This window comes from Taudactylus pleione, unplaced genomic scaffold (genome assembly GCF_031769625.1).
Source record: "Taudactylus pleione unplaced genomic scaffold, aTauple2 ptg000070l, whole genome shotgun sequence".
NCBI classification, from domain to species: Eukaryota; Metazoa; Chordata; class Amphibia; order Anura; family Myobatrachidae; genus Taudactylus; species Taudactylus pleione.
This window is the reverse complement of record NW_028284472.1, coordinates 15915708-15936575: the sequence shown is the minus strand read 5'-3', so window position 1 is coordinate 15936575 and position 20868 is coordinate 15915708. Positions and strand designations below refer to the sequence as shown.

The 20868-nt window shown below is 46.5% G+C and overlaps 1 protein-coding gene across 1 annotated transcript in view; it reads right to left on the bottom strand.

Moving 5' to 3' along the window:
• Nucleotides 1-20442, bottom strand: part of OPN5 (opsin 5) — a 112077-nt gene extending 91635 nt beyond the window's left edge. Inside the window, exon 1 of the mRNA XM_088467364.1 lies at nucleotides 20051-20442. The gene's annotated coding sequence lies outside the window, so the exon portion shown is untranslated. The remainder of the gene's footprint in view (nucleotides 1-20050) is intronic.
• Nucleotides 20443-20868: the final 426 nt, after the last annotated feature.

The window sequence follows — 20868 nt, the reverse complement described above, 5'->3', positions numbered from 1 at the left end:
CCCTGGCCCTGCAACAGCAGTCACTCACATACACACACATCACACAGACAGCGAGCAGGACTCAGGCTCATCTCTCAGTGACAGTGTTTCTGCCTCCTCCTCAGCTCAGTCAGACTGCCTGGCTCAGCTGCTTTTTTTTTCTGCTCCGGATGCAATGGTTAGTTACCATTTCATCAAAAGATTCAATGGTGGAAGCACTGCTGTCATTTGATGGTGGGCGTCCGATTTCCATCCCTAAGCAAGACCCGTACTAATCACACACAGAGCAGCAGCAGACTGTCAGTAATTGACAGTCTGCTGCCGTTTCTGGGTGAGGAGGGGCGGCAACGGCCTCCATTTCCCCAAACGGAGGAATGTCGCCGGTGTTTTGAACGTAAAAGGCCTGCTAGGGATGACAGCTGCCCTCGCAGGTGGAGGGCTGGGGCAGTGCAGTGGCATAAATGCCTACGACTCAGAATATAGGTGGATACTCGCACAGGACTGCAAATCGCAGGAAGCGCCTGGACCTGTGACTGCACTACATGTGACTCAGAACCAGGCCATTGTGTCTAACTATTTGCATAAATTCTCCTACAGGTAAATTGCATTTTGTCATAACACAATTAGACATATTTGTTCCATTTAATATTCATGAGAATAGTTTTATTAAATTCTGATATATTGTAATCGCTGTTATAATTTCATAAGAAATAGCCAAATGCTTCTAACCCTCAGTCGGATTTTGTAATAAACCAAAGAATAAATCCATGCATATATCTTATTCGGTTATATGGCAATCACTGTCCTCATTTCACATATTATGTAATAGAATGGATTTATCACATTAAGTCAAGATGTATCTTTAGTTTCATTACAAAATACAGTTTAGGGGAAGAAACTGTCCGGCTGTACTGACTATCTGCTTTGCCAGCCAGTCGGGGCACCTTCTGTTCACGGGTGACCCCAGTGGCCATATTCAGTCGGAGAAATTGCCCCGGCCACAGAGCTGGTGCAATCTCCGATGGTGCGTCTTAATGCGCACAGTGGCGAAATGACGCTGCAGCTGGCGGGCGTCACTGTACGAATCCCATTGGCCGCGGCAGTAGGATAAAGAGGAGGTCACGGTTGCCATAAAGTGCACCTCTGAATCAGGCCCTTAGAACGGCAAATATTTTTGATTTTAAATAGTCAAAACCTCGGCACCTCCTCGGCAGAGGAGTCATTTATCTAGAATTGCAATATCATCATCATGTATGTGCAGGTATGTTGGTACTATACTTCTGAGACTTATGCAGTTGTGGCCGCTTTTCTGTGTGCAAGTTCCAGAATCCGCCGACGTGCGCAGAAAATCCGATACCCCCCTGTATCCGTCTGCAGTCGCAGTTGTCATCATTAGTATCTGGCCTTGCATCAGCCACATGCAAATGATCCATCAGAAACAGGCGTCCCAACCTCGTCTGAACGCTATGCATGGAAGTTGAATTATGCGCCCATTGAACTGACAGGCAGGGACAGTCTCTGGGCGGAAACGGGGAGGGAGCGACTCAAATGCAGGACACTGCGATCCTGTATGCAGTAAAATTGGCTCTGGCATCTCAGTTCTGGTGGCCATTTTGCACGACCATACGGTTAATCAGAAGGACGGAAAAAAAAATTAGACTGATCTGCGACCGAGCTTTGTCTCTGTACGTAGTCACTTGAATTTGCGAAGCCGCCAGTGGGAGTCTCAAAAGAAATCCTGGCAGCTGCAACATTTGCAGGTTTTCGTACTGTCGCCGCATCTAAATTCGCAGCTGCGGCAGCATTAGCGCACATCTCTGGATCAGGCCTAATGTCAAGCAGCATTCTAACATTTGCCATCATAAGCGAATATTTATCTTCTGAAGGCGGACAATAACCTACATCATTTTCAATAGATGATTGCTGGAGAAATAGATATCCCTAACCCATAAATAACTTGTCAGTGCTTTTCTTCTATAATGTTAGATGAGGAGCACTCAGCGCTTCTTCTGTTCATGGCCGATAGCTGGCAGGTACTAGGACCCGTCGTGGCTCTTTCCCGGAGGTCTGACCTCCAAAATGCGTTACTGCACATGCGTGCTTCTACCATGAATCTTTCTCCATTTGATGACGGATGTGCATAGAAAACAAGGTGGCCTGATAATACTTTGGCTCATGGGTATGAACAGGAGCTTAGGTACACGAGTCACAGTATAGGAACCACAGACTTGTGATATGCACGGATACTGGACTGCAACCACAGTGATCAGACCAGGTCCATTGGGCAACCCTTCATCTAGTGACCTGTGAAGGCCAGTATGACCAGAGATATACTGCAGGGACAAAGGTGACCTCTGGAACTCAGAACAGTATAGTACTGGCAGATAGGAACTGAGGCCAGGAATCTTATGTAGTCAGAGTACAACTTGCGGAACCTGCCACTCTGGTACTGCTCTGATGCAAGGTCTGGTACTGGACAGTGAGGAACTGAGAGTCAGGATAGGGAATACAGCTTACTGGACACCTCAGTGAACAGAACGTATTACTGCACACTGAAGCCTAGCCCTGGAACCAGCACCCTTCTCTGTACCAGCCCAAGACAATAGCACACAGTGCATGGAAACCAAGACAGAGTCAGCACAATAGTACACAGTCGAGAGAGTCACATTATTGGCTGTGTGCAGCACAGACAGCAGCTGGTCTGACTGGGAGTGACTCGATAAGGTGCTGGTAGGTTGGCAGAGGTGTCTGGACCCATGCTGACTGCAGTGTATCCCACAGCTGCTGGAGGGTGCGTGATGGAGTATCCATAGAGCAAACACAACAATCGAGGTGGTCCCACAGATGCTCAATTGGGTTCAAGTACGGGGAAATAGGGGGCCAGGGAAGTACTTAGAAGTCTTGGTCGTGCTCGTCCGACCACTGTCGGACATTTCTAGCCGTGTGACATGTCGCATCGCCTTGCTGGAAGATCCCATCCGCCTCAGGGAAGACAATCAGCATGTATGGGTGTACGTGCTCTGCAAGGATGGATTCATAACCAAATCAGTTGAGGGTGCCTTCCACATAGATGAGTGGGCCCAAGAATGCCATGAAAACATTCCACAGACCATACCGCTGCCACCACCAGCTTGTGTTCTTCCAGCAATGGTTCCAGGGTATGTGTTCTCCGATGTTTCTCACCTGACATGCCAACGTCCAACCCTTTGTCAATCAGCGGCGGTCCAATTCCGATACAGGTGTGAAAATTGAAGCCTTTTCCACTGATACACCTTCGTTAACATAGGTGCAGTGACCATCCATTTGCTTCGGAACCCCATAAGCAATAGGGTTTGCTGAACTCATTTTACACACACGTCTGGTGGCTCCCAGGTTCATTATGATGGTGAGCTGCTCCACCATTAATATGATGCAGCGCGCAACGCGTCATCGTCCCCCCAGAAAGGCCACTTTCGAGAGAAGGTACAGGGGGGGGGGCAGCAGCCGTTCCGGGAGACTTGCGGCTCTTGCAGAAGGCTGGGAGCAGTACCCACATTTACGGGAGGCTCCCTGCAGTCCCGGGAAAGTAGGCAAGTATGAGCATGAGTAACTTACATGCACTGTCATAGTAGTATCATAGAATGAAACCGCGGCTGTGCACACCACCTCTGCACTAAGAAGTAAAGTTGGTATGCAGCATGGAAGTTGCCGTACTGTTAGGTGGCAATACATAGCGTCAGATGAAAGGGTGTATACTTGCTAACTGAGGCAAAGCGGTTGTAGCAGGTCTGTATGCAGCGTGAGAGCTGCAGCGCTGGCAGGTAACAGAACACAGCAGAGAATGGAATGCAGATCAGTAAGCACTAAGGCCCGTATTCAATTTGAGCTGAGCCGTGATACTTTTTTGCCTCCCGGACCTTTCGCCTATATCGCGTGTTTTGCAGCCTGAAAAATATCGCGCGCGTGCCCGCGTATCGCCGTATTCAATTTGAAAGTAGGCGAAAACGGGACCAGACGAAACTTAAACAAGCGGAAAGTACTGACAGTTTTGGGGAAATCAGCCTGACAGGCCCCCAAAAGATGCTCTGAAATGGGGGTTCCCTACGGTACCCCCCGATTTGGCTTGCTGAAGGGATTTGGTGTTTTTAAACGGGCTCAATAGCTGCTATATAGCGTTTTTGTATACCTGGTGCAGAATAGTATTCAGGTGTATTTTTCCAGAAAATAACTTATCCCAGCAAATTTGGGGTACTTCAAAATGGGGGTCAGAATATTTTAAAGTTGCTAAAGTTAAGTTTAAAAAAAAACGTGAATAATCCACCTGCCAATGAAAAAAAACACCTGGGGCATACTTGGGGACCCCCCTAGAGTCAAGTTCGCTAGTTTTTAACTTTGTCCCCCAACATTTTTTCGCCCCCAAATTCAAAGTGATTTTTTGGGGTGTTCTTAAGTCTTTTTTTAATTTTTTTTTACAGTTTACCTTTGGGGGACTGTCAGAAGGCTGCATGGGGGTTCCTGCAACATTGCACCCCAAAACCCCAATTCTGCACTTTTTTCAGCCTGGTATTCAGAGGCGAAACTTTTTCGCCTATTACAATGCATTGACTTTCCGTCCAAATTGAATACGGAGTAAAATCAAAACAAGCGAAAATGACGTCATCGGCGAAAAGTTTTCGCCAAAAACACGCGAAAATGGCTTTTTGCCTCAAATTGAATATGGCTCTAAATGTGGAATCTGACCAGAGTGGAAGAAGCACGGTCTGTGTACAGCGCGGGGTAAGTGTTGTGTGCCTACATCTGCAGTATCCACACCTGCACACACATCATTTCCATCCCATTAATGAAATGAGGCTCAGCAAAGCTTAATTACTTTAGCACCGTAAGCTGCTACATGTAAATAAGGGTGAGAATAAGGAAGAAGCTAGGGACCAGATGACACTGCGGGCAGAAGGGGTTATACTGGAAGAAGTGCTCTTTTTTGATGATGTTTGCATGTTAAGTATTTTATAACTTCAATTATCCTTTGATCCGACCCCCCACGGCATGTGCACTTAATTTGTGTTACCACAGATTCCCCAACTAGTATTACCAAAGAAGGTCACACATAACACTTCAACAAAATGCACTATGTTTATAGAGCACATTTCCACATTCACATACCAGGATAGAAAATAATAGAAAACAGTAACGCGAAGAGGACCTCGACCCTTTTATGGCCCAGCATCTATTCACATCTCCAAGTAGCATTTATGCAGAAGCTGTTACAACAGAGGGCATGATTCAGAGCCGCTCGTAAGCGGCCGCTCGTTCGCTCCGAGCGATGTTCGCACATCTGTGCATGCGTATGGGTCGTAATGCGCATGCGCCAGTCATTGCAGTCGGAAATCGAGCGCTCGCAAAATAGCGAGTGCCTTCTAATTTGAGTGACAGGATGAGGCGTTTGTGGGTGGTAACAGGGGAAGGTGCTTGAAAACGGGGAGTGGTGATCCGAACGCAGGCGTGCCAAACGGTCAAAACGGGCGTTTTAAGGGTGTGCATAATTAACAAAGCAGCGTCATCGACCACGTCACTTGGTTGTCTCTTAGCCTGAACTGTTCGCATGATTGCGGTAGGATAAACCTACCACAAGCACTGCGAGCAGTTCAGACGCCTTTCGATGTACTCGATTAATCTAATAAATAGCAGAGATGACGTAGGATGCGAGCGGCCAGGGGGCGTCTTTACAAAATAGTGAGCGCATGTTTAGTTCGCTCGCTCAGACATAGAGGCGTCAACAGACCACAAAGAGCGAGCGCTCAATTTAAATAGCCGACCCCTTTTTCTGAACGAGTGAGCGCAAATAGCGTCCGGCTATGAATCAGGCCCAGAATCTCCAGTAATGGAAGCAGAGGAGAATGTGATGCGTTTAATGGGCAGCTGAAAAGAAATCATCTGTTATACCTCATTTACACGACATGTTACAACCAGAGTTATTGGCGGGTTATCCCAGGTTGCCGCTTGTGTTAAAGGGTTAAACCGGGTGCCAAGAAGGGTTGGATCCGGTTTGCGGGGCAGTGTAAACGGGTGTAGCCGAGTCATCCGACCCAGTCCTGTTAACTGATGATGTCATCTCCAATCGCCGGCTTTCGGTGTCAATGGGTTTCAAGCTGCAGCGACACGGATTGAAACTCCTGTTTAGTGACCTGGGCTGGACCTGGGCTTTTAGTGTAAAAGGGGTGTAAGATTTCCTGAGCTCTTCATCGCTCTATAGATCTGAATGTTATTCTCTCAGGGCCTGATTCAGTAAGGAACGCAGTTGCTTATACGCACGCAATCGGCGAACCAGACGCTGCGATCAGGACAGCGATCGCAGAGGATACACTGACCCATGGCAGAGTGATTGCCAGGAAGTGCCATTTGTGGGTGGTGATGGGGGGTGTTCAGGCAAATGCAGGCGTGCCAGTGTGTTTTAACGCCATTGCAGGGGCGCGCATAAATTAGCCACTGCGATACCAGATACCGCCTAAGGCCTCATAGCGTGCGCTGAAGTAAGCAATTCCTGAGTAGGGTCTGGGCTTCATTAACTGTTACCGATTGTTTCTCTATATTGGCCAAGTATATGGATGTGAGTAAGGGGAAGTGGGTGTCATTATGTCGGGTTGCGATCGCAATGCGAATGCAAACATTTACATGTCACCACTGATATTAGCAACTGCGTTGCGTGCGTATAAGCAGAATAGCGATCCTTGCTGAATCAGGCCCACAGTCATTTGGGTCATTATCCTACTAAATAAAAAAAGTCACTTACTAATATATATATATATATATATATATATATATATATATATATATATATATATATAACAAGTGTCTACTACACACGCCTAAACAACTCCCAATCAACCATGTTAATAGAAATTCTAAATATTACTTTGTTGCTGAGCTTTAGGTGAATAAAATCAGCAATTACATTTAAAGAGCAACTGTCAGTTACTCACAGTGGAGGCAGAAATTTGACATGGTCAAATTAATATTCAATCTTTTAATTATTGTATTACTTGGCTGGTAGAAATGTGACTCATTGCTAATGTTCTTAAGAAGGATAAAACAGGGATAGAGGGAGGACCTTATTTAGTGGTTCAAGTAAATGGAATTGCAACTTGTGCATAACTGACAGCTGACCTGCTTTTGGCAGGACAGTCCCACTTTTTAGGAACTGTCTCAACCATAGGAGCCATGATGACATCATGTCATTGTAAGGGGCAGGGCCATGATCAGCTTACTTGCTGTAAGTCAAATCATCAAACCCCTGCCCACTTCCTCAGGAAGTTTCCAGGTCTAACAAAGGGATGTAGTCATTATCCTGACAGTCGGGATGCCGGCGTGTAGAATACTGGCGTCATAATCCCGGTGCCGACATGCCGATGGTAAGTACAAGTATTAGGTGGAGGGTTAGGTTTAGGGTTAGGCACCAGTGACATGCGGTGAGGTCAACGGCTGGGGAGACACACATGGGGATGGGTCTGAGTGCTGGGAGCCTGTCTCACCCCGTACTCACTGTAACTCGGAATCGGTATGATTTACCGCTGGACCCATGCCGGCGGTATCCCAGCAGAGGAGAAAATCCTGATCGTCAAAGGTAAGTATATAGTTATACTAACCTATTTCAACCCCCTAACCCTAACCCTCCCTTAGGGGTGCCTAGCCCTAACCTCCCCCCCCCCAGTGCCTATCCCTAATCCTCCCTCTAAGTGCCTAAACCTAACCCCCATTCCCCGCCGCCTAAACCTAAGTCCTCTGGGGGGGTGCCTAACCATAAGTCCCCCCCGGGGGTAACGCTAACCCCCCTTCCCCCAGCCTAAACCTAACCCTAAGCACACCCAGGAACCCTAAACCTAACCCCCCCCCGCCATCTGCGCCTGGCGTCCTTTTGATCGGGATGCCGGGCATCGGGCTCCCGGGATATATCTAATGACAGAGGTGGCATATCGACACCTGTCTTTAGACCCTTGCTGGGATATGACAGTCGGGAAGCCGGCTGTCGGGATTAGGTCCACTGGCTTCCCCTCTTCCCTCACTACACTAAGATTCAGTGTCCATTGATTTTCCTACCTGCATCACTGTGTCTTCTCTTGCTGCTGCTGAGCTCTGATCTCTAAACACTGCAGTGCACTTCCTGGTCACATGACACATCCAAGGTGTCTGTCGGTGCTCAAGACATGCCCCCCATACTCATAGGAATGCCACCATTAGCTCCCTTTCTGTGCAGCTTGCGGCCTGTGTTGTGGCCCCGCCCCCAGCACTGCAAGCACTGTCTGACTATAGAGAAGCGAGGCTGAACTGTTGCTACCTCATTTTTCGTCTCTTTGCCCAGGGAGCTCCACAAATCTGGTGATTGTTAACTATAAAAAATTATTACAATAAACAAAGAAGATGTTTATAAGTTCTAAATATCTTCTGTAGTATTCTAATCATTTTTAAATTAAAACTCAGGAGTATGACAGGGGAGGCTCTACCTCACCTGACTGCATGTCCCTGTTAAGCACTAGGGGAGGGTTAAGTTTAGTGTGCAGGGACGAAGGGCTAGGGTTGGCTTACTTACCTCTAGGCTTCAAGATTGTAACCTAGTTGGGATGCCAGCATCTGGATTTTAACCGCCAGCATCTCGTGCGCCGGCAATCCATACCCAACCCCTAGTAAGAGATCAGGAGTCTACCTTACATTCGTGGGGGCGGGGGGGATTTATCGAAGCTTGGAGAGAGAAAAAGAAGTGGACTATTTACTAAGCCTTGGATGGAGATAAAGTGAACAGAGATAAAAGTACCAGCCAACCAGCTCCTAACTGCCATGTCACAGGCTGTTTGAAAAATGACAATTAGGAGCTGTGTGGTTGCTACTTTATCTCCATTCAAGGCTTAGTACATAGACCCCAAAGTACCACCAATTTGCTTCTAACTGCCATGTCACAGGCAGTATTTGAAAAATGACCATGATTAGCTGCTTGGTTGGTACCTGAATCTCTCTCCACTTTATCTCTCTCCAGGCTTTGCTAAATCCCCCCCCTCCAGTGGGAGGGTAGACCAGCACACTTTGCTGTCTTGTGACTGGCTCTGTCACCTAAGCATGACAGCGAAGCCACTGCCTCACCTGACCGTACATTGCTTTCTATGCTACAGTATATGACTAACTTGAACGTACAAAAAAGGAATCTGATGTGGAAAAGTAAAATGACTAACAAATTTACAGACGCATTTGCATATATAATTGATGATACCGGTAATGCATTATACTGTAAGCACAGTTGTAGTTACTACCCCTGTCTTTAAAACCCAACGACCCTACTGTTACAGTATTTACAATTTGTTAATCTGCTGCTGGACACAAGATTTCTGGAGCTGAAAGATGCAATCTAGGTGCAGAGCAGTGAATTACATTACAATAATAATCAATTAAACCCGAACCACAGCAAAGTGAATAGACTCCACCATCCAATCAGAAGCAACGTTGTCTGTGGGTGTAGCAGATATTAATCCTGTCAGCTGCTAATGCATGGACTAGTAAACTGGGGCTTGCCAGGGAGTAGTGGTGAATTTTACTGGGAAGGGGGCTGCAGCTCTACAGCCTCTAGGTAACATCTGCTACTGCCAGGGGCGTTTTAAGTGAGGAGGGGGCCCGTGTGCAGCCTCCGTTTGGGCCCCCTCCTCTCTGTCGACACACTGAGCGCGGTAGATTCTGGCCTCATGCCAGAATCTACCGCGCATGCACGGGTCTCCGGGAAAATGGCGCCCGCACCTAATTTCCCAGGGACATCTTTTCTGCGCATGCTCAGGTCACCGGGAAAATGGCCGCCACCATTTTCCCAGTTATTTTTTGTTGCGCTGCAGCGCCGGTCCGGCTCTGCGGAGCAGCACATGGGGGATCTGCGAAGAGGTAAGTATTTATTAACTATGGGTGCAGGGTGTGCGGTGTGGGCCCCCTGTGGAACCAGGGGCCTGTATGCACTTCACACTTTGCACCCATTATAAAAGACGCCTATGGCTACTGCACATATCACCTAGAAATTAGCACATAATAAAGCAATAGAACTACTGTACATAGTAAAACAAAAAAAAAAGGATATTCACGAACATTAGATGTGCGGTTCGGTTTTCCTGAAAAATGAACACATCCGAACTGGCTCGGATCACTTTTGGGGTTCCGAGTAGAATGGAGTCCCGGCTCGGGTCTGCTGTAAGTTCGGAACTCTGATTTAAAAACCGAATCTCGTGTTTTGCATTCTATGTAAACAGGTCCAAACTACATGGTTTTTAGCTGTTTTTATACATTTTAAAGCTCTCCAAAACCAAACCAAATCCGAACCAAAATACTTAAGGGTGGTCCACGCACAGCTTAGTCTTCATTAGAGCACCCTGCACCTGTCACAACCCATGCAGTTCCTCTTTCCTGCCTGGGGTGTTGTTCTCTGCTCTGGTGCTTCTAGCACACTGCAAAGATACAGACCAGAGTGAGCTAGAAGCACCAGAGCGACACCCAGGACAAGAAAGAGCAATTGCTCGGGTTATGACAGATGCAGGGTGCTAGAATGAACACTAAATTTACTAAAGTGAGATTCTAGCGATTATCTTCTAGAAGGTGCTAGTTAAATGTTAAGTAGAATCTGATTGGTTGCTAAGGGCAACATCTCCACTTTCTTAAACTTCACTTTAGTAAATATACCCCTACATCTCTACTTAAAACGTGCACATTTCAGCAACCCAATACCTGATTGATTTATTGATACAGTATGTTGTTTGTACATGTGTGCCTATCCCCAGAACGCTATAGTCGATGGAATTATGGGGCTGACTGGGACGCAAAGCGGCTGTGCACGCATGATGCCACTGCAGCCTGATTTGCTAATGTATGCTAATGAGAGTTTCCATAGAGCTAATACATGGATTTGTGCGGCTTCAGTCCACAGCCGCAACCACCATCATCAATATCGCCATTTGCACCAGCCCCCTGCTAGGTGCAAGTTACCCGTCTGAGACAATCTTCCCTCCTCCATAGGCATGACTCAGAACAGCACGGGGCTTAGCTGCATGCCACAACATTCCCATAACCCTCCCACAAGGCAGAACAGTTATGTGAGGTCACATGATCACTGCGCAGTTCCCGCCCCGAAATGCCCCTTTCCCACAAAGACAAATCCAACCAAGAACCGTCCAACTCAGAATCGTAGATATGCAAAAATGCGTAAATTAGCTTCAGAACATGCGCTCTATGCTAATACTCGCTATCTGCGTCTGTACTAAGAGATCCGTGTGACTCACAATCAGTCCCTATATGACTGCATTGTGCATCATAGAATAATATATACGGGTAAATAATAATACTACAATGTAGGTTCGGTCAGCATAGAGGTAGCACATTGTCGGATGCTGCCGAGTCCCCATCTTCTTGAATGGTTTCAACAGGGGTTCCCAAACACGGTCCTAAAGGCATCTAACAGTCCAGGTTTTAAGGATATTCATGCTTGTGCATAGATGGTATCATCAAACTTACTGAGGGTCTAACTCCTAAATGCTGGTTTGTTAGGGTCCCTTGAGGCCTGAGGGCCTGATTCTCTACCGACCGTAACTGCGATTGCAAAAGCGATTACTTACGGTCTCACTGCGATAGTATGCTAATCCATTGCGATCGTTATGCCCCCGCAGCACAAAATGAGGGCACCCACCTTACCTTATACACATCCGTAATGTTTAGCAAGACTGCAAAACCATCGGTAACATCGAGTACAATCGCAGAAGCTCTGACCTTACTCAGGAATTGCTAACTTCAGCGCACGCTGTGAGTACACAGGCTGCGTACGGCATCGCAGTGGATAATTTATGCACGGCTCTGCAACGGCGTTCAAACTAATTGGCCCACCTGCGTTTCTCCGACCTATCACCTCCCACAAAGCTGCACTTCCTGTCAATCACTCTGCGATGGGTCTGCGTAGTCGGTCCTGATCGCAGTGGGTGGTGCGCGCACATGCACTTCGAGTACACAACAATCGGCCAATTGCATGCTTATTAGCAACTGCGATCCAAACTTAATCAGGCCCTAAGTTTAGGAACCGCTGGGTTACAGGAATTGTCCACCTTCAGGAAAATGTATAGGCTTTTAAATACATTCTGCTACTATTACAAAATACACAGCTTTTTCTTCCTGCTGTAGCTTTCATGCAAGTTTTTATATCGCCAAGCAGAGAGGTTTATTTATCTTTTCTGGGATACCTTAAAGGCAACAGTTGTAGGAACAGAAAACATTATGGATGAAACATAGGCCCTCATTCAGAGCCGTACGCTCTGAGCAGAGCGCACGCTCTGAATGAGGGCCGCCCTCCATGAAAATGGAGCGTCCTCCTGGACGCTCGTATAGCTGTGGGTCACCACCCACAGCCTATACGAGCGTGCATTTTGATGGCCGCGATGGTCGTGACCATCGCGACCATCGAAACTGCGAGCCGGAGCCTGCGGTTGAGGTTTTCAACCGCAAGCTCCGGAGTGATTTTGGCTCTATCAGAGCCAAAATCACTCCCACCGACATCACTAGTGATGTCTGTGGGCCGGCTTCTGACGGGAGGCGTTCCCGTGGGAACGCCCCCGTCAGGGAGGCACGCCCCCGGTACGCCCACCAAAGGGGGCGTGCTGTCAATCAACATCGACAGCACGCCCCCTTTGATCAGACACAACGAGCGAAGGACTTTCCTTCGCTCGTCCCGTCTGGCGCATGCGCACGACGGAGCTCCCTCCGTCGTGCGCATGCTCAGTGCATAACATCGACCCACTTGCGAGCGGACAGCCGCTCGCGAGTGGGTCTGAATCAGGCCCATAGGAAGTTAGGTATTTAGTAAAAGTTGCAAGATGATATGAACAGCTCAGTGAGTTGAAGTTATCTGAAGGTGAACAGCAATTGTCAGTCCTTGTTAGGGCAGAATGTTCTGATGCTGTGACCAGGACAGAGTCGACTGAGGTTTACTTTTAGGATTTACTTTCATTTCCCAGATTATCCCTTTTAAACGTGATCATCAGGTTAATACCATTCAGACCTTGCACAAAACATTCTCCACCCTGCTGGGCATACCAAATAATAATTGAGGCTTTAAATCAAACACAGACAAGTTCTGGAGGGAGCGAGCTCGGTACACCAGACATACTGGTCAGTTTATAGGGGGAAGATTATCAAATCTTATTCCCCTTTTCTACCTAAATTCCGGGTCTGGCCCGGAGTTGGAACAAAGGGCCTCATTCAGACTCACTCGCAAGCGGCTGTCCGCTCGCAAGTGGGTCGATGGTGTGCACTGCGCATGCGCACGACGGAGGGAGCTCCGTCGTGCACATGCGCCAGACGCGACGAGCGAAGGACTTTCCTTCGCTCGTTGTGTCTGATCAAAGGGGGCGTGCTGTCGATGTTGATTGACAGCACGCCCCCTTTGGTGGGCGAGCCGGGGGCGTGCCTCCCAGACAGGGGCGTTCCCAAGGGAACGCCTACCGTCAGAAGCCGGCCCACTGACATCACTAGTGATGTCAGTGGGAGTGATTTTGGCTCTGATAGAGCCAAAATCACTCCGGGCCTTGTGGTTGAGAAACTCAACCGCAGGCTCCGGCTCGCAGTGGCGATGGTCAAGACCATCGCGGCCATCAACCTGCATGCTCGTATAGGCTGTGGGTGGTGACCCTCAGCTATACGAGCGTCCAGGAGGACGCTCCATAATTATGGAGGTGGGCCCTGATTCAGAGCGAGCGCTCTGCTCAGAGCGTCCGGCTCTGAATCAGGGCCAAAGTTCCTATCCGGATCAGACCCGGAATTTAGCCGGCGCCAACTCGGGATATTCCCGAGTCAGCGCCGCTCACACCGCAGTCGGGTCTGCATAGACCCGGCTTTTGCGGAGTGAAAGTGGTCGCTTGGAGATGACGTCCTCTCCAAGCGCCACTGAAGCCGGACCAATCGGCCGGCTAGCAGCGCACTCCTGGTCATCGTGACCCGGAGTGCGCTGTTCTCACAGCAGGGTTTCACGGGCTATGCCCGTTTTAAACCCTGCTAGTTACCTGGGTTGGATTGCCGGGTCACTCAACCCGGCGATCCAACCCTCTCCCCTTTTACACCAGGGAGCTACCCGGGTTAACCCTGCAATAACCCGGGTTTTAGCTCCGGTGTAAAAGGGGTATTAGAGAGATAAAGTGGAGAAGTTGCCCATAGTAACCAATCAGCTATCATGTATCCAGCACAGTCTATGAAATGACATTTGGAAGCTGATAGGTTACTATGGGCAACTTCACTTTATCACTCTACGATGTTACATCTCAGCCATAATGAGAAGTGGCTGGGCTGAGATTCCTAGCAATGCAGAAACTCTTAATAAAGATTCCTCATAGTAAGACACAAATCAGTGGTGAAATGTGTTTGAACCTTCTCTACAATCCTGATCAATTTTAGGCTATAAAACCTATTGCAAATTATTTATAATTTTTTCTTATATATATTATTATTACAGAATAATAATAATACATTTTTAGCATAATATTTTTACACATTATTTTGTGTCCTTTATTTGAACTCTCCCCTCTTATCAGTTCTTACTATATTTCATCATTATCTTATATGAACCATTAGTTTTATTATCTCCTTTCCCTTCACTAACTCTCTATCCATGTTGTCCAACATCACAAGGTTACCTACAAGTATTTACTCACCCTAGCATATATTACTTAGCACGCACCACCTCTGATAATGCCCCATAAGCTTATTCCAAACCTATTTTCCATCCATTCTTATTACAGGTTGAGAGTCTCCCATATCCAAATTTTCCGAAATACAGAATATTTTTTAGTATGACTGAGATAGTGACACCTTTGCTTTTTGATGGTTCAATGTACACAAAAACTCTGTTTAAGGCACACAATTATTAAAAATATTGTATAAAATTACCTTCAGGCTGTGTGTATAAGGTGTATATGAAACCAATTAATTTCATGTATTTACACAAACTTTGCTTGAGCCACAAAACTATTGAAAATATAGTATAAATGACCTGCAGGCTGTGTATAAGGCGTATATAACACATAAATGTATTCTGTGTTTAGATTTGTTTCCCCTTCCTAAGGTATTTCATTATGGTATGCAATTTTTCCAAAATACCCCTGGTCCCAAGCATTATGGGTACGGGAGAATCACCCTGTATCTCCATTTCACCACCTGCTCACACTCCTATTTACTAACAACATTCCACTGCCTTTTACTAGCACATGTATTCACTCCTCCCATATTAACACTATTACTATTGATTTATTGATTCATGTCCCTATTAGTCACCTTACTATAGCCCAGTGTTTCCCAAACTGGGTGCTGTGGCACCCAGGGGTGTCGCGGGTCACTTGCAGGGATGTCACAGGTTGATGGCCCAGGACTAAATAAAATTATTTATGGTCATTAGGACTGTCAGCCACCAGCACTGGTTTTGCCTATCATAAATGATGTGGACATACAGAGGAACAACCTGTCCACCACATAACTGACCCCAAGGATGACAGCCAAGAACAATTTAAACCATTTAACAATTTTTTTCTGTATTTCTCAATGAGAAAGTTTTGCCCTGGGGGTGCTATGAAAAAAATGCTGATACTCTAGTGCAGAGGTTTTCAAACGTTTTCCAGGACACCCACCAGATGCACAGGTGGAGTCATTACTCACCGACACATTTTAAAATATCCACAAATGGAGATCATTATTGCACTTGTGATTCTGTGAGGAGACCTGGAAAACATGCACTGTTTGGGGTCCTGAGGACCGAGTTTGAGAACCTGTGCTCTAGGGGGTATGCAGTCGGGAAGTTGGCGGACCCAATCCTGACAGCCGGCTTCCCGACTGCTTAATTCCAGTGAGGGTTAAATGACAGGCGTCTAAATGTAGACGCCTGTCATTTTACCGACGACGGGAGACCGGCGCCCGGCATCCCTATCGATGCGATGCCGGGCGCAGACAGCCACGGGGGGAGGGTTAGGTACCCCCCGGGAATTTAGGTTTAGGCTAGGGGGAGGGAGGGTTAGGGTTAGGCACCCCCCTGGGGGACTTAGGTTTAGGCACTTAGAGGGGGGGAGGGTTTAGGGTTAGGCACTGGGGGGGTTCCGGCGGTAAATCATACCGATTCCCTCTAGGGCACCGTGATTCAAGAAAGTTTGGGAACCACTGCTATAGCCTATTCCATCTTCCACTTCCCGTAACCTTTCTCTGCATAGCCTGTACATAACTCCCTGCTCCATATTACCTGGAAGACTCTACCTATACATCTATACATTACCACTATCCATACATCTGCATACCTCATGTGCACTTTACCTTCCCATACCTGACAGTACTGCATATAACATTGATCCAACTCATAATTATTCCGGGTCCACCCTACAATTGGTGTGACAATGAACACTGTAATAACGTAATATATATATATTTTTTTGTAGTGAATACAAAAGGTACTACACCATTGGGTGCTTCTTAATCCGCATATCCACTAGTAGACATGGAAACAGCAGGGCAGTTACGACATTGTAATCGTGCTGTCGTTTCCATGTCTAGTGATGTACCTACACTGAACGTTCACTCGTTCAGTCTAGGCACATCCATCATCCACGCACATGCTGAACCTGACGGGTTCAGCGATGATAGATGTCGGAAACGACCAGCGGGCACGCGCATCGCTAGTCGTTCCCAACCAAAACTTGGCCAATGTATGCGTGATTTGCAAGCGATTGCATGATAACGATGTCGTTATTGAGCAATCGCTTGGTAAAATCGCTAAGTGGAAACCCCTCTTTACACACTTTTCTCCAGAATTTTCAAGCACCAAAAAAACTTTTGTTTTATTATTTGTGAATATTGTGTGTATTTTGCACTGATATGATCATTATAGCACCTACATCATTGTTTATTCTTTAAATTATTCATATATAGATTTTACAAGGAGTGTGAAGAGCACAGACTTTTGATTTAAATAAAAATTAGCCGATAGGCAATATAAAATATCCTGAAGACATACGCCTGCACCACACTCAGCCCATACATCTACTACTTGTCTCCTTCCAGATTTGTATGTTCTGGTTAACAAAATAGTTTTTCTTTTCATTCCTATCCTAGAAAACCGGTATACACTTTGGGCCTGATTCAGAGCCGCTCGTAAGCGGCCGCTCGTTCGTTCGGAACGATGCTTGCACATCTGCGCATGCGTACGGTTTTTAATACGCATGCGCGAACCAGTCAGTGCGGCCGAAAATCGTTTGTTCGCTATATAGCGAGTGCCTGCTATTTTGAGTGACAGGAGGAGGCGTATGTGGGTGGTAACAGGGGAAGGTGCTTGAAAATGGGGAGTGGAGATCAGAACGCAGGCGTGCTTAAAGGTCAAAGCGGGCGTTTTATGGGTGTGCATATTTAATACAGCAGCGTCATTGACCATGTCACCTGATTGTTTTATAGTCAGAACTGCTCGCAATATAGTGGTGGTAGGAAAAACCAACCACAAGAATAGCGATCAGTTCATACGGTGTCCGATGTACTCGATCTAATAAATAGCGGATATGACGTATGATCCGAGCGGCCAGGGGACGTATTTAACAAATAAACGAGCGCATGTTTTGTTCGCTCGTTCAGACATGGAGGCGGCAACAGACCGCAAGGAGCGAACGGTTCATTTGAATAGCCACCCCCTTTTTCTGAACGAACGAGCGGCCGCTTACGAGCGGCTCTGAATCAGGCCCTTTGTTCTTACTGTAGTTAGAAACAGCAGTTGGAGCAGTAGAACTATAATCTAATGTCTGTGTCTCTTTAGGCTCGTTCCCACTTTAATTAGGAGCTTGGAGACAAATAAAACTGAGAGATAAAGCATCAACCAATCAGCTCCTGTCATTTTTCAAACGCAGCGTGTAAAATGACAGTTAGGAGCTGATTGGTTGGTGTAGTATCTATATCAATTTTATCTCTCTCCGAGCTTTATTAAATATTCCCCTAAGTCTTCTATTATACATAATAATGACATTTGCATTTTTATTAGTGTACTAGATCTTTTTGTAGGCATTTACATGTAATAAATGTGACAAGCGCTACCCTAACACAAGGGACACGCCACGGGTATGGAAACACTAGAGCCACGATTTCTAGCCTTGCACCATTTCATGCCCTAAAAATATATTCAAAATGCATTTAAAATCTGCCAGTGGGCACAAGACCTTCGCTATTACACCGTACAGGATATTTATGCTGATAAATATGGAAAAACTGCCACATGTTAGTGGCAATGTACTAATACCAAAATAGGCATTTTCCCATTGTTTCAAATATCGAATGTGCTTTATAGTTCTGTTGTTAGTCGTTACCTCTTGCCATAAAAGGGTGGGTGTCTTACAACTCGCACATACTTATCGGCATTTCTCTGGCATGCAACAAGGCCAAGAACTACAACAGTTTGTGTTTAAGTAACACACAGGAGCCGTTTAACAATTAAACTGCAACAGATATACAGTTCTAGTACAGTCTTCACATAGGATATACTGGACCATTTTCTGCCATGTGGTGCAACAACTATTGTGGAACTACACATCCCAGCATGCCTTGCAAAAGTTCTAGCATGCCATTACAGCAAAACCATGGCAGGGCATGCTGGGATATGTAGTTCCGCAGCAGCTGACATGCCACAGTTGCCTACCATAGAGTAAAGATGGCCATACATCTGCGACGGATCGCCGAGATGCAATCGGAAACTTCCGATCGCCCACCATCGATGTTCTGCGATCAGGCGACGGATCGTAGACATTTGAGATGTTAAATGTCCGCGACTTAACAATTGCGATAATTTTTTGATTGCGATTGTCAAATCGACGAAATCCAACATGTTGGATTTCTGCAATCCCGCGATGCCAGGTTGCGGGATCACGCCAACCCATCGCAGATGGATGGGGCCCATTACACTGTCAGCACAGCCCAGCCCCATAGTTGACCCCTCCCTTCCTCGCCACACCTGTATTCTGCCTCTTACATCAGGTAATACTAATCACCTGTTGGTTTAAATCTCAAGCAACCTGCAGCACGTCTATGTTCCATAAACCGGTTTATGCACCACCACACTGCACAAATGAGACTAATGGTGCGTACACACGGTTAGATAAGCTTTCAGATTTGTATGATAACGATACTATCGTTAAATCTGACAGCTTCTGGCCCCTGCAAACAACCAAACGATGATCAATGCCCGGCCAGGTATGGTCTTTAACGGTCATTGTCGGTAGTACGTGCAAGCAGGCATACCTGGTCTATATCGAGCAGGTTAGCCTGTTTACTATAGGGTCCCGCGATCGTTAATCGCAGGTCATTATAGTTGTAAGGGGCTTGCAGCATATGTTGGATGTTCGATGACGATCATCCAACACATGCAGGATGATCAGATAACGATCATTATCGTTATCTGATCGTCCCCGTCGTACCGTATGCACGCACCATCACAGTTCCATTAGTACAAAAAACAAAGTCTATTCTGCAGTTATGAGGGGTCATGTGAGGTTTTGCTGTGACTCAAATTCCTATAATAGGGAGGTAAATACAGACAAAAAACAAACAAACAAACAATACTGTTATGTTTTTAGGGTGATGTTTAAACAGTTCGTTATTACTACTACAATTATGCTGCCTCGTGGGTTTATAATGTTTATATTTGTTTATCATTGTAGACATTATGCCATAAAATATTCCAGGAAATCTAGTATCTCTAAGCAGCCCTCCAGCTGTTGTTGAACTACAAATCCCAGGATGCCTTTCAAACGTTTTTTATACGGCCAAACAGCAACACTGTTGCAGGGCATGCTGGCATGTGTAGTTCTACAACATCTGGGGGGGGCTGCTTATTGCCCACCCCTACTCTATAGAGACCTGTGCATTGCAGAGAATACTGTATATAATAATATGATCCTGTCAGTATAATACAGTGCTGAGGATGTTATTATGTTACACAACCTAACAGTATCACAGATTGCAGGACAGCAGCAGGGCTGAGGAGCTCATTAAGGGTGATGTGGGAGCTGATTACATAAAGGAAGCAGCACTGTACCTGTAACAACTGGCCAATTCACATAATCCACCAATATGTTCTGCTGCTGCTGGTCCTGTGCATCCAATAGTGCCAGTCAGATAAGTAACAATCTCTCTCTCCCAGGCATGGAATGGATTCTCACTGCTCCACAGGGCAAGTTGCAGAGTTGCCTGGCTGGCTCTCAGTCACAGGGAATGGCAGGCAGCTCTGTAGAGGCAATACTCTGATTTCACACACATGGATCTCACAGTGCCCTGTGAAGTTCTGCTGCCTACCTTCCTCCTTATATATCATTCAGTCCAGGCAGCTGTGTGTGCTCCAGTGCAGGGCAGGGGAATGACTCCTGAGGGAGAGAGTACTTGTCATTCCTTGCTGGGTATATTGTGGAGCCTCATTACTGGCCAGATGTACAGCTGGGAGGGGCTCATACAGTGCAGCTAGGAGCAGGGGGCTGTCCAGCCTGCTACTTGTACTGTCAGTCACAAATCATGGAACACTCTGGTGACTTGTGCCAGAATGTGGTGACAAATGTCTGGTCCGATAGGAGGGGCGTGCCCACGCCTGACGCATCTGCGACTTTATAGCAATTATATTGTCACAAAAATACTAATGCTATGTACTTAGTACACTATAAACCAACCTGTATGTGGCCACGTGATGAATATGATGCAAAATTCAGGAAAAAGTAGGAAATGATGGAAATCGCCACTTGTGGCAGAGCATCTAAGTCGCACCGCGCGTCTCACGTCATATGGCACAAAACCGTTCGGTGTATGAGGACATATCGATTTGCATATTTACCGTAGATCAGTGTTTTATTGATCGTATATTACATC